General features: G+C 40.0%; 1 long non-coding RNA gene and 1 other non-coding gene across 2 annotated transcripts; both read left to right on the forward strand.

Annotated features, from left to right (window-relative positions):
- Nucleotides 1–81: 81 nt before the first annotated feature.
- Nucleotides 82–11,544, forward strand: LOC140194739 (uncharacterized). The gene is made up of 3 exons (XR_011885282.1): nt 82–277; nt 10,904–10,947; nt 11,448–11,544. It is a non-coding gene; the product is annotated as an uncharacterized lncRNA (long non-coding RNA).
- On the forward strand, nt 11,285–11,353 carry LOC140195762 (small nucleolar RNA SNORD123). Its single transcript, XR_011885548.1, has one exon. It is a non-coding gene; the product is annotated as a small nucleolar RNA SNORD123 (small nucleolar RNA).
- Nucleotides 11,545–14,000: the final 2,456 nt, after the last annotated feature.

The raw sequence follows: 14,000 nt of genomic DNA on the forward strand, positions 1-14,000 counted from the left end.
TGAATGGTGCCGTCTCAAAAAGGGGAGTCTTTCACGGCATACATCAAAGTCTCCCTATTTACATTGCCGGCGCCGCTTATATCCAGAAAATGACTTGTAACTTTCCGTAATTAATTACAATCCATGCTGCGAAATTGATATGGTTGCCTCGTTATTAACGCCTCTTTCCCGTGAGAGACGACAGAGCCCCCTGTACTAGAGTTAGCACATTCCAGCAGTTTGCGGGCTCTGAGACGTGGCAGAGCTCGGTCCCAGCCTAAATCAGCAGTTTGCACAGGTATACTTATTCAAACTATACTCAACTAGGAAAGTACTTTTAATAATTTTAAAGCTAAACTTCTCAATGATGATATTGTAATACTGTTGAAAGTGAAAAAATAGGCATATAATTGCAATTAAAGTACTGGATTTTTTTTGCTTTGTTGGGAAATTAACATTTTTTTAATTGTATTTTGGATACCCTAATTGAAAACTGTTATCGTAACGATTGCACTCAAAGGGTTATACGCCCATTAGTATTAGTATTGAAATTACTAGTATTAAAAGAGCAGATGAAACAATGTTCTTCAGCATGTTTCATAACTTTCCAAAAGTTAACTACAAATAACTCTTCGACTTTCTTTTTCTACATTGGCAATCTTGTTATCAGAGTTTGCGTTTGATGTTCATTTGTGATGTGTCGGTAAATATGAAAGTTTTAACGTTGCAAAGAAATATTTTCAGGAATAGTTTTATGATATCTAGGAGATAACTCTGGGGAACGCACACAAAATGCTGAAGAAACTCAGCAGGCCAGGCAGCATCTATGGAAAAGAGTACAGTCGATGTTTCAGGCCGAGACCCTTGAAGAATCTCGGCCCGAAACTTTGACTGTACTCTCTTCCCTCCAGATGCTGTCTGGGCTGCTGAGTTCCTCCAGCATTTTGTGTGTGATGCTTGGATTTCCAGCATCTGCAGATTTTCTCTTCTTTGCGGTGAGTCTGGGGAAGCTGCAGTTCCCCTTGAGCAAAATTTTGAGAGATGGTTTAATAGAGGTTAATACGATCATATTTGGTTTGAAGTGGGTTAATAGATAGAAGTTGGTGCTATTAGGATATGATTCAATACTTGGTAATACAAATATAAAGTTTCGGACTAAAGATACCAGGTGAATGCAAGAAAAATGTTTTACTAAGAGAGTTGCGATCTGGAATTTACCACCTGCAGGGCTAATGGAAACAGTATTAGACAGGTGTCTGAAAAAGTTTATTTAGCAGGGATATTTACAAAAAGCGGGGTTTGCCACTGACGGAATTGCTCCACGAGGTTTCAACTCCGCAAGGTCTCAATGGACGAATTGGCCGTCTCGGAGCGGGAATAATTATTTAATTATATGAAATCACTCCTCGGGATGCTAAAAGAGGAGGTAATTCTGTCAGAATCACGTCTGCTGCGATGGGTGTCCTCCATCCATCACTCGCATCCTTTACTTCTTCCTCCGTCTGTGAGACCCTGCCACCACCCAGCTCTCGAAACTAGGACACCGTTTACTGTACTATTTACTATTTACCTGTGCTGCGCTTTACTATGTGCATTTTGAACTATAAACATATGTATAGTATAATATGTTGGCTTATGTGCTGTAGGTGATATATGTTGTGTGGGTGCGCCATAGTCCGGAAAAACTTTGTTTCGTTTGGTTGTATATACATAATCAGATGACGATAAATTTGAACTTGAATTCACTCTATCGTATTTTCTTAGTAAACTAACTAAAGAAAAACAGTAAATGTTGGGAACACTGAAAAAAACAGGCAATATCTTTGCAGAGAGGAAAACAAAGTTAACTTTTCATGTCCAAGACCTTTAATCAGAAGTAATTTTCAGTTGCACGATACTGTCATTTAGAAATCTTGACTGGCGATGGGAAGGGACTAATTTAAATGAAGGTGATGATTAAGACCGGCTTTCTTCAGTGAGCGAGGGCTCTAAACGACAATGCGAATGGCGACCCGGTGTTTCCCGCGGGAAAGGAGCGAGCGCGAGCGTGACAGGAAAGGCTCGCGTCGTCTGGGGCTTCTAACTGCCGTTGCCCGGCAATGGGGGAAAGAGTTACGTCACCAACGAGACGACAAGCCTCGCGGGGAAGCGCGAGCCAATGCCATCGCTGCCACGAGGCGCGTGTGCTCCGGAACTGCCGCGTTTTCTTTCGAGACGACAACGCGGCCGCTTGGAAATGTTCACTCAGAAGCTTAGGATCGGCAAATATAATAAGTTCCAACATGTAGCATTCCAGATCATACTTTATATTCGGCATTCGTAAACAAAGAGTCATTTTGAATGTGCTGTATGTGACCAGTTGTACAATTAGAATACACTCAATTCACACAGTCTACACATAAGGTTGATTTTTTTAATAATACAAAATAATTCATCAAGTAGTATTTTGATGCACTCGCACCTTTGCCGTCCTGCAGATTAATAAGCAGAAAGGTGACAACCTTTCAAGGTCTTCCTTGCTTACACCAGATTTCATTTCAGCTATCCCATTGGGAAGCGTTTCTTATATTCCAGCTGAAATGGACTCTATATTGAGAAGTTATAGTTTTTAAAAAAGTGAATATAAATGTTGCAAAGTCAAAAATATGTAGAGACTAAGCAAAGAAACATGCTCTTTGGTGCAATGAGTCCATTGGGCACCATTGTTTCAGAGGATCGATCCTGGGCCCATATAGTGATACAGTCAGGAAGCAGGCACTCCTGGGGCTACACTTCATTAGGAGTTTGAGGAGAGTCTAGCAAATTTCTTAAGGTTTACCTCGGAGAGTATTCTCACTGGTTTCATCATGTGGTCATGGAGATTCTGGTCCACAGCATCGAAAGAAGCTGCAGAGGGTTGTAGATTCAGCTCACTCCATAATGGGCACAGGCCTTCACACATTGCGGCCATCTTCAAAATGTGATGCCTCTAGAAGGCAGCTTCCATCATTAAAGACCCTCAACATCTGAGACATGCCCTCTTCTCATTACTACGTTAACGGAGGAGGTGCAGGGGCCTGAGGACCCACACAATATTTTAGAAACAGCTTCTTCCTCTCTGACATCAGATTCTGAAAGGTCCATTAACACTACCTAGCTGTCACTCTTTTGTTATTTATTTTGTATTTATTTATGTCTTGCACTGTACTGCTGCCACAAAACAACAAATTCTGTGACATATGTCAGTGATAATCAACCTGATTCTGATTCTGCAGACCAGCAAGCATCCATGAAATCTCTTTGGTGTGTTTCTTTGTTTAATGGGTTTATATCAATGACATAGAAAAGAAACTAATATGTTCATGTCTGTGTTATAAATAGTCCATGTTCCAGTTACTACAAATGCAACCTTTCCCATTTCTGGCAAACAGTTTCTGACCTAAAACATTGACTCTGTTTTTTTCTGATTTTTATTATTATACATACAGTTTCTATTATGTAACACCTTCACTGGCTTAAAGCCAAAACAAGACCGTTTTCAGTTATATCACCAGCATATGATAGCACCAGCTGTGGTTGTATCAAACACAGACTGTGGAGGCTAGGATTGTCCTCCTCAGAACTAAAGTGATGAGGAGATTTGACAGAGGATAACGAGGTTGTGACTTGTTTAGACAGGGTAAATTGAGAAAAGTTTTTCCCAAGGTTCAAGGACCAGAAGGTCCATAAAACTTAATGTAAAAAATACTAAAGGCTTGAGAAGAAAAAATACTTTGTTCATGCACAATAGTTGTGATCTAATGGTCTAAACTTTTAATCCATTATTCTGCTTACATTTTAACCCATTTTTCTTCAGTAAATTGCATAAACCACAAAATGAAAACAAATTAAAATCATGTGTTTTGAACTTACCAAATATTTGAGAGCAAAATCTGGATCTTTCGCCCTTCTTGATTCCTTTGAGTTTAGGGTCCTCGATGACTAGTGACTGATGCTTTGACTGGTTAAAAGTAGCATTCAGGAGATCTCTCAAAGAAGTCAAGTGGGATCTGCTGTTCACCTTCAAGCTACTGAAGTTCTGATTGTTTGCACGAAGTTCCAGAAGCTCAACATCATTCTTGGGTATGAGAATATTTTCTTCCACTCTATCTAGTATGTTCCAAACCCAGCCTCAAATATCATCCTTTAACATACTTCAGTGACAGCTCCAATTTCCATAGAAGCAGTGCAAGAGCTCTCAGAGAGTGCCATTTAAATGCCGTTTTAAGCAGCTTTGCACTTACAGAATCTTGCTGATAATTACCTGAACTCATTTCACTTTGACAGCAAAGTCAACTGAGAGAAGAGTGCTTCATTGCCTCAGACTTACATAAAGTGATTTAAGTCTTAAGTACATAATAGCACTGAGAGGTCCAGTATTAAATAAGATTATAACCAATCCTTTTCCTCAGCACCACTTTCCTGCACTATCCCCATATCCCTTCATGTCCTCGATATCTAAAATGCATCAATCGCAGTCTGTGTATTCAGTCATTGAATACACAGCCCTCTAGAATAGAGAATTCCAAATATTCGCTACCCATTAGATTACTAAATTCCTTCTCATCTCAGTCCTAAATAGTCAATTCCTTATTTTGACACTGTGACCCTTGATCTCGACAAACAGCCAAAGGAAAAGATATTCCTCTTCAGCTCTGTTAAATCCCATAAGATTGTATATTTTTCAATCAGATCACTTTTCATTCTTTTAAACTCAGGAGTACAGGCCTTGCCTGCTTAATTTTCCGTTGCAGACTAAATCCCTCCATCCCAGTAATCAGACAGGAGGAGAAACAATTATCTCTAGACCTACCAAGGCATTCATCCATTGATATGTTTTATAGCAATCAAAGATGTTTAAAATTGGCATTTTTCTTGTTCTGGTAAAACATTTCAATGCAACTGCATTAAAAAGGACTATGTTAATGTTGATGGAATACAAAATGATGATTTTAGGAATCTGAACTTCTGTGAAGATTTATTTTCCTTATACTTCATCAAATTGTGTGCTTCTTTAAACTTGCATTAGAATGTGAATTAGTTTGGAAATCAATTAACAGTAATCATTCATATTTTCACGTGTTTTTATACATGGGTTCTCCAATATCCCTGGAGAGCCATATCACAATGGACATGCCCCCATAAGCAAAGACTGAGGTTAATTTCCCATCTTTGTAGTTTATGCTTTTATTTACATAAATAGGGTAAAACATAGCATTGTCCCTTTGATGCCCAATGACATATTGGACAAACACTACGCTGAGGTCTGTAGCCATGTGGTCCAGGCATAACTTAAAATGGACATTGATAATCAGGTTACTAGCAATTAAGTGCCACTTGATAGCAGTGTCTGCTGATGATTGACAGGAGGCTGGGTGATAATGAACCTGATTAGATTTGCCCTGCTTTTTGTGGCTAACGTACCTGGGAAATTTTTCATATTGATGATAGATGCCATTATTTTGACAGGAAGTATAACTTGGTTGGTAACACAGGTAATAGTGGAACACCTGATTTGTTTCTCCTACAGCCTTGTTATCAGCAGTTTCTTGATATCACATGGAGTAAATTGAACTGGCTGAAAATTGGCTCCTGTGATGATGGAGAACTCAGGAAGAAGCCAAGATAGATCACCCACTCAGCACTTCTTCGGTGAATATGGTTACAAGTACCTCAGCCTTGTCTTTAGCACACTTGCAGGTCTTTTAGAGTCCTGAAAGTGGAGATAGACCTGAAGTATCTTTAATGATGAGCAACAGATCTTTCCCCCGGTGTACATTTATACCCTCACCACCCTCAGTGCTTCTTTCAAGTGTTTTTCAGCATGAGAGTACAGATTCATCATTTGAAGGAAGATCGTTGGTAATAATCAGGAGGAGATCTCTTTGCCATGAGGCTTTATTGGGTCCAGAGCCAATATGGAGGACATTCAGAACTATGTCCTCCCTTCTTGTCCTTCTGTGAAATGGGTCATAACTGGGGATTACAATGGAAAAGGCATGCACATTATCTGTAAGGCATGATTCTACAACAATGGCAAACTCAGGTTGTTGCTTGACTTATCTTTAGGTCAGCTTTTCCCATTCAGTCACTAGATAAATAGGAGGGGTAGGATAGATTCACAGGCTGAACTTAGCTGTATCCAAATTCAGTGCCAAGGTCAATGCTTTGTGGTCTGCTTGGTTTTATTATTTATTTGTTTCAATGATGCAACCGAGTGACTCATTAGGCCATTTCACATAACATCTCAGAATCAACCACATTGATAGGTATGGGATAATGGAAAGGGCAAATAATGTAAGAGGAGCAGATTCCACCCCCCCCCCCCCCCCGTAGCACAACAGTGAACATCAATGCAGTTGTAGAGTCATGGAGCACAAGAGCTCAGAAACAGGTCCTTTTGCCCATTGAGTCCATGCCAGTTTTCTGCCTAGTCCCATCTACCTGCACCCAGACTAGACTATATCCATCCATACCTCTGTCATCCATGTACCTATCCAAACTTCTCTTAAACGTTATATTTGAACTCACATCTACCAATTCCACTTCTCAGCTCATTCCACACTTGCACCATCCTCTGAGTGAAGTAGTTCCCCCTCAGATTCCCCTTAAATATTTCACATTTCACCCTAAATCTATGCCCTCCCACTCTAGTCTTTCCCAACCTGATGGGAAAAGCTTGCATGCATTCATCCTATAATTCACCCCTCATAATTTTTATACCTCTCTAAGATCTCCCCTGAATCCCTTGAACTCCAGGGAATGAAGTTCTAACATATTAAACCTATCCCTATAACTTAGATCCTCAAGCCCCAGCAACATCCATGCGAAGTTTCTCTGCACTCTTTCAATCTTATTAATATCTTTCCTGTGAGTAGGTGAGCACAACTGCACACAACACTTTTAATTTAGCCTCACCTCACCATACAACTTCAACATAACATCCAACTCCTGAACTCAAGTCCTGATTTATGAAGGCTGATGTGCCAATGATACAACACATAACAAACGAATTTGCCATCCCTATCTACCTGTGATGCTGCTTTCAAACAATTATGAATCTCTATTCCCAGATCCCTTTGCTCTATGTACACCTCAGTGCCCTACCATTCACTGTAAAAGTCCCATCCTTGTTTGTCTTCCCAAAGTGCAACACTTCACACCTGTCTACATTAAATTCCATCCGTCATTTTAGAGCCCGTTTTTCCAGTTGGTCCAATCACTTTGCAAGCTTTGATAGCCTTCCACTGTGTCCCCAAACTTGGTGTAATCTGCAAATTTGCTGATCCAGTTTACCATATTATCATCCAGATGAAAAACAACAATGGACCCAGCACTGATCCCTGTGGCGCACAGGTCACAGTCACAGTCACAGTCACAGGTGTCCAGTCAGAGAAGCAATCATCCACTACCATTTTCTGGCTTCTCATAGTAACCCAACATTGAATCTAATTGACTAATTCATACTAAATGCCAAGAGACTTAACCTTCTAGACCAGCCTCCCATGTGGGACTTAGCCAAAGGACTTGCTGAAGTCCATGTAGACAGAGTCAACTGCCTTTCCTTCATCAATCTTCTTGGTAACCTCCTCGAAAAATTCTTTAAGACTGCTTAGACATAGCCTACCACACATAAGTCATAATGACTATTCTTGAACACAAGGAAATCTGCAAATGCTGGAAATTCAAGCAACACACATGAAAAATGCTGCTGAACGCAGGACGCCATTTCTCCCATTTCACGCACATCTACTCTCACCCCATCCTCCCGCCACCCCACTAGGAATAGGGTTCCCCTTGTCCTCACCTACCACCCCACCAGCCTCCAGGTCCAACATATAATTCTCTGTAACTTCCGCCACCTCCAACGGGATCCTACCACAAAGCACATCTTTCCCTCCCTCCCTCTGCTTTCTGCAGGGATCGCTCCCTACACGACTCCCTTCATTCGTTCCCCCCCCCATCCCTCCCCACCTATCTCCCTCCTGGCACTTATCCTTGTAAGTGAAACAATTGCTACACATGCCTTTACATTTCCTCCCTCACCACCATTCAGGGCCCCAGACAGTCCTTCCAGGTGAGGCGACACTTCACCTGTGAGTCAGCTGGGGTGACGTACTGCGTCCAGTGCTCCCGATGCGGCCCTCTATATATTGGCGAGACCCGACGCAAGCTGGGAGACCTTTTTGCTGAACACCTATGCTCTGTCTGCCAGAGAAAGCAGGATCTTCCAGTGGCCACACATTTTAATTCCACGTCCCATTCCCATTCTGATATGTCTATCTACAACCTCCTCTACTGTCAAAATGAAGTCACACTCAGGTTGCAGGAACAACACCTTATAATCTGTCTGGGTAGTCTCCAACGTGTTGGCATGAACATTAACTTCTCTAACTTCTGTTAATGCCCCACCTCCCCTTTGTACCCCATCCCTTATTTATTTATTTATTTATTTGTTTTTCTTTTCCCTTTTTTTCTCTCTTTTTTCTCCCTCTGTCCCTCTCACTACAACTCCTTGTCCATCCTCTGGGCTCCCCCTCCCCACCTTTCTTTCTCCCTAGGCCTCCCGTCCCATGATCCTCTCCCTTCTCCGGCCTTGTATCCCTTTTGTCAATCAACTTTCCAGCTCTTAGCTCTGTCCCACCACCTCCTGTCTTCTTCTATCATTTTGGATCTCCCCCTTCCCCTCTCCCTCCTACTTTCAAATCTCTTACTATCTCTTCTTTTATTTAGTCCTGACGAAGGGTCTTGGCCCAAAATGTCGACTGTACCTCTTCCTATAGATGCTGCCTGGCCTGCTGTGTTCACCAGCATTTTTTATGACTATTCTTAATCAGGCCCAGTCTAGCCAAATACTTATACAGTGGATTCCAGTTAATTGGGATTCATAGGGACCAATATATTTTGGCCCAATTAAGTGGTTTCCTGGAAATAGGTAAAAAAGTATAAAAAAGACAAACTACCAATTAAATCAGTAACAAATAATGTTCAAATTAGAACACTAACATTACCCTACAGTACTATAAAACTGTGTATTAGTTCCTAATAGCTAGCGATGGAGAAATTCACACAGTGTATGCTGTCCTGTTCATTTGATTGACTGTAAATGAACAAAATCAATGTAGACTGCTAGTGCAGATAATGGACTGCCTTCATTAAACGTTTTTGACAATTACATCCTCCAAATCTTCATTTTCATTGTAACATTAAAAATGATTGTCACTACCTTCAAATTTGTCATTAATCCTACCTTGTTGAAGTAGTGAAATTGTTTCATTTTCACTCCCATCCGTTTCTGACCTCTCCAAGCCTGAATGCTTGAAACAGCAGTGAGCAAGACTGTTCTGAGTTGTCTTAATGCTAATTTCTCACCAACTGTCAGTGACAAAAATCATAGCTTTTGTAACACAAACACATACAACTAACACTATTTTAAAACGGTTCACTCTAAGCACGGTGTAGTGTTTCATTGTCGCACAGGCGCACTGGACCTACGGTAGTTAGGGATTTTGGCCAGAGTCTTCTGTCCCAATTAAGCAGCATAGTGTCCCAAATAAATGACGGGAATCCCAGCTAGTTTCTTGATTTGCTTATTTTCTTTAAGAGTTGTCCCAAATATGTGGCTGCCCCAGTTAACCGGAATCCACTGTGCATCCTGTCCTTTAGGATACCTTCCAGCAAGTTACCCACAACTGATGGTAGGCTCACCAGCCTATACTTTCCTAACTTATTCTTAGAGTCTTAAACAACAGAACATCATGAGCTATTCTCCATTCATCCGGCACCTCACCCAAGTCGAAGGACATTTCAGATATCTCTGTTAAGTCACCTGTAATTTCTGTACTAGTCTTCCACAAGGTCCACGGGGGCACCTCATCAGGCCCTGGAGATTTATTTGCGCTAATTCACCTTAGGACAACAAGCACTTCCTCTTCCGTAATCTGGATATGGTCCATGACCTCACTGCTCATTTGCCTCACTTCAATAGACTCTCTCTGTTTCCCACGTTAAGTACAGACACAAAAAAAATCTTTTAAGGTCTCCCCATCTCTTTCGGCTGCCTGAGTAGATGAGCATGCTGATCTTCAAGAGGACCAATTCTTCCTTTGCTATCATTTATACTTAATACTTAGATTAGTCACTGCCACTTTTGACATCCAGACACCAACTGACTCACCCAGCTCAGTACATATTCAGCAAGAAGAAAAACTGTGCCAACCGATACAACACCAGTGCTGGTTAAAGGGATTATGAGGTACTCACAGGTTCTTGGTTGATCTATACTGGCGGCTACTACTTTTCTGCAAGTGTTCGGTGTTTTCCAGGCTTCTTCAATTTGCTAAAATCTGCGGCAAGTGTGTAACAGATGCCAAAGGATTTTGCCCTGATTTCACAGTTCGTTGAAATCTTTGCATTGGTGGGCAAGAAGTGAATGAACTGACTGCACACAAAGCAGAGCAGCGTGCTGGAAATGAGAAGGAAGAGGAGAAATGTTCTCTGCAATATATTACATGTTTAGTGATATCCTTTGTGAGTTGTGCTACCTGACCAGAGCAGAGCAAGGGCCACCTTGCCAGTGGCTTCCCAGCTGACTGTGGTAATGAACTTTCATGCATCAAGCTCTATCAGTAGTTTGTTGCTTAATATTAGATAGGTGCTTCATTTACAGCCAATGATAAATGTGAAGTATATTTTTCTACATAATTTGAGGGACCATAAACCGATATGAACTAAAGGTAACAAATATTTCCCAACTTACACTCTGTCTGTCTCTGAACTTCCACTGGTATAGGTTTGGGAACAAATTGCCATTAATTATTCTTTTTTCTATTTCTTTTTATTATACCTGGATTTTGCAACATCCCTGGAAACCTGTCTTTTGGGGTACATCTTTCTATGGGCAAAGAGTGCGGCTGTGTTTGATCCCATTATTGCATAGTCCCGTTGAAGGTATGTTTCACTTAAAATAGCTAGATAAATAGAAGCTATTTATGTTATTCATCTGATTCCTACATATTATTATTAATTTCCTTAAATATGTCCATAAAACCATTGACAACATTTCAAGTTTATAAATAAAGATAATTTTACAATCTTTTTTTGGTTCATATTTTCTGATACCTTACATTCTCACTTCTTTAAATTCCATCCATGCAAGAGTTTTGAATTCAAATTACTAAATGCTTTAATTGATTAGTTTGTTAATGTGACTAAGATAGAGAAATCTTGGAATACCTTGGAATATATTTACATGTTTGATGTTTATGGAATACCTTTTTTGTTTCTCTGTGAAAATGATGACCAAGGGGATCTGAAATCATTTGAAGTAAAGATGCCATCCATTTCCTGATTCACATTTACTGGTACCAGCAAGTGTATCAATTGAAAATGAATTCCTATTAATCAATCTTATCTTTTTTTTTAATACATGGATTTTGCAACATCCCAAGAAATCTACAAGATAATGAATCCTGCAAGGCAAGAGGGATTAGAATTAACAATCTCAAGACTGTCGTAACTTTATGCATATGGAAGATGTATTCAGGTTTAATAAAGGCATCCTGGAAACAGTTTTGTTTCTTGTTAGCTTATTCACCATGCACCAAGTCTCGTTGTGATGTTTAATTTTAAAGTATACTACTTTCCAGTTTATGTTTGAAATACATTATACTGCTGATGAAGTACATTCTTGCATTAATCAATTCTTCTCCTTTTCTATCTAATTACTGAACTCTCTGGACACATTGTTAACTTGAGAAAATGTTGCTTTCAGGATAAAATTTGCTATTGCCTGAACTGACAGTTATATTTTAATTAGCTATTTAATTGGAATGGATTACCCAGATTCTTCCACCGCCCTCATTCCTCTCTGTCTACATGCTGATTCTCCACACTGGACAGGCTCCCCACAAGGCAGAATGGACTCCAAGCTACAAGTAGATTCAGGCTGGGTATCATGAGGCCCCATCTTCAAGTACTGCAAAAGGCTTCTTAATGACTATCAAAGAATACAGAAGAATGTAGATCAGTTACAGGTATGGTCATAGGAGCGGCAGATTTTAATCTAGGCAAGTGTGAGGTGTTGCACTTGGGGTGGTCAAATGAAAGAAGGAAGTATACAGTTAAGGGTAGAGCCTTTAACACCATTGAGGAACAGAGGGATCTTGAGGTCCAGGTCCATAGTTTACTGAATGCAGCTACGCAAGTGAATAAGGTAGTCCAGGAGGCGTATGGCACACTTGCCTTCATTGGCGGGGTGCTGAGTACAAGAGTGGGGAAGGCACGCTGCAGCGATATAAAACTTTAATCAGACTGAGCTTGAAGCACCGCATGCAGGTCTACTCACCCCATTATAGGAAGGACATGGAGACTATGGAGTGGATGCAGAAGAGGTTTATTAGGATGCTGCCTGCATTAGAAGGTGTAAGCTATAAGGAAAGGTTAGAAGAACTTGGACAGTTCTCTCTAGGGCATTGGTGGCTGAAGGGAGACCTGACAGGGTTTTTTTTTAAATATTGAGAGGTATAGATAGGGTAGACTGTCAGAATCTTTTCCCAGAATAGAATTGACAGCCACAAGAAAACATGTTTTTAAGGTTAGAGGGTGTAAGTTTAAAGGTGATGTGAGTAGCAAGTTTGTTAGGCAGAGAGTGGATGGTGCCTTGTATAGGTTGCTGGGGACAATAATGGAAGCTAGCAGCCTGGTGGAGGTTAAGAGGCTTTTAGATATAGACATGAATATGAAGTGAATGGAGAGATATGGATAACACACAGGAAGGGGACATTTAGTATAAGTTGGCATCAGAACTGGCACATCATGGGCTGAATAGTTTATCCAATGCTTTACTGTTCTATGTAAATCAAAGAACATAAAATGTGCGTGATGAACTAATATATTTCTATAGATTGAAAAAAACAAATCTACTATAACATGGGAATGTGAGAATGGCAGTAGGCCATTTAACCCAAGCTATTTCCACGAATTGATGAGATTATGTCTGATTTGTGATCTAACCTCACGGTCCAGCTGCTTCAACATTTTTACTTTATAAATTTCCACCATTATCAGATTTAAATTTAACAATTAGCCTAGAATTGATTGCCATTTCTAGATGAGTGTTTCAAACTTTTACTACCCTCTATGTGCAGAAACATCTCCTGGCTTCACCCTTAAAAGTCTTTGGACAATGCCCCTAATTCTAGACTTAACCAGTGGAAGTCGTTTTTCTTTCTTTTTTGCAATAAATTTCCTTAACAATTTGAAATTTATTTCAAGTAGCCCCTTATAAATTCAAGAGAATATGACTTTACTTGTATATTCCGTCCTTATAGCTTTACCCAAGGAGTTCAGGTATTATTCAGGGAAATTAACATTGCACTCTTCAGTAATTGTTTTGTGAACCTGACTATGATCTATAGCCTTGTTGGACATTCCGTGCTTCCAGCTTTACACCATTTAGATAGCATCCTGCTTTTTATTTCCTTTTTAGCTTCAAAGTGGATGACCTTGTATTTGCCCAAATTGAAATCCATTTGCTAGAGTTTGGCCAATTCATTTAATCAATGTCTCTTTCTAATTTCTAATTTAGTGCCACCATCTACATTGTTTGCAGTGTTTATCTTTTACAAGTGATAAACCAAGCTTTCTATCATCTATAAATAAAATGGATGGCTGTGACCCTAGCATAGACCTTTACAAGATCCTACACGTCATATTGTGCCTTCTTGATCATGATCATCTCCAGCCGCATTAAAGATTTTAAAAATAATTTAGATAAAGGAAGGGTCCATATAATATTGCCAAAGAAGTAATAGGTTTGAGGACTGTGATTATTTTATAATTCAGCAAAGAGCATCGAACATAGAACAATACAGCACAGTACAGGCCCTTTGGCCATGATATTGTGTTGACCTTTTAACCTCTATAATCAATCTAATCCTTCCCTCCTACATAGTCCTCCATTTTTTCTATCACCTGTATACCATCTACGAATTTCTTAAATG

The sequence above is a fragment of the Mobula birostris genome, chromosome 3 (genome assembly GCF_030028105.1).
Source record: "Mobula birostris isolate sMobBir1 chromosome 3, sMobBir1.hap1, whole genome shotgun sequence".
Classification (NCBI taxonomy): domain Eukaryota; kingdom Metazoa; phylum Chordata; class Chondrichthyes; order Myliobatiformes; family Myliobatidae; genus Mobula; species Mobula birostris.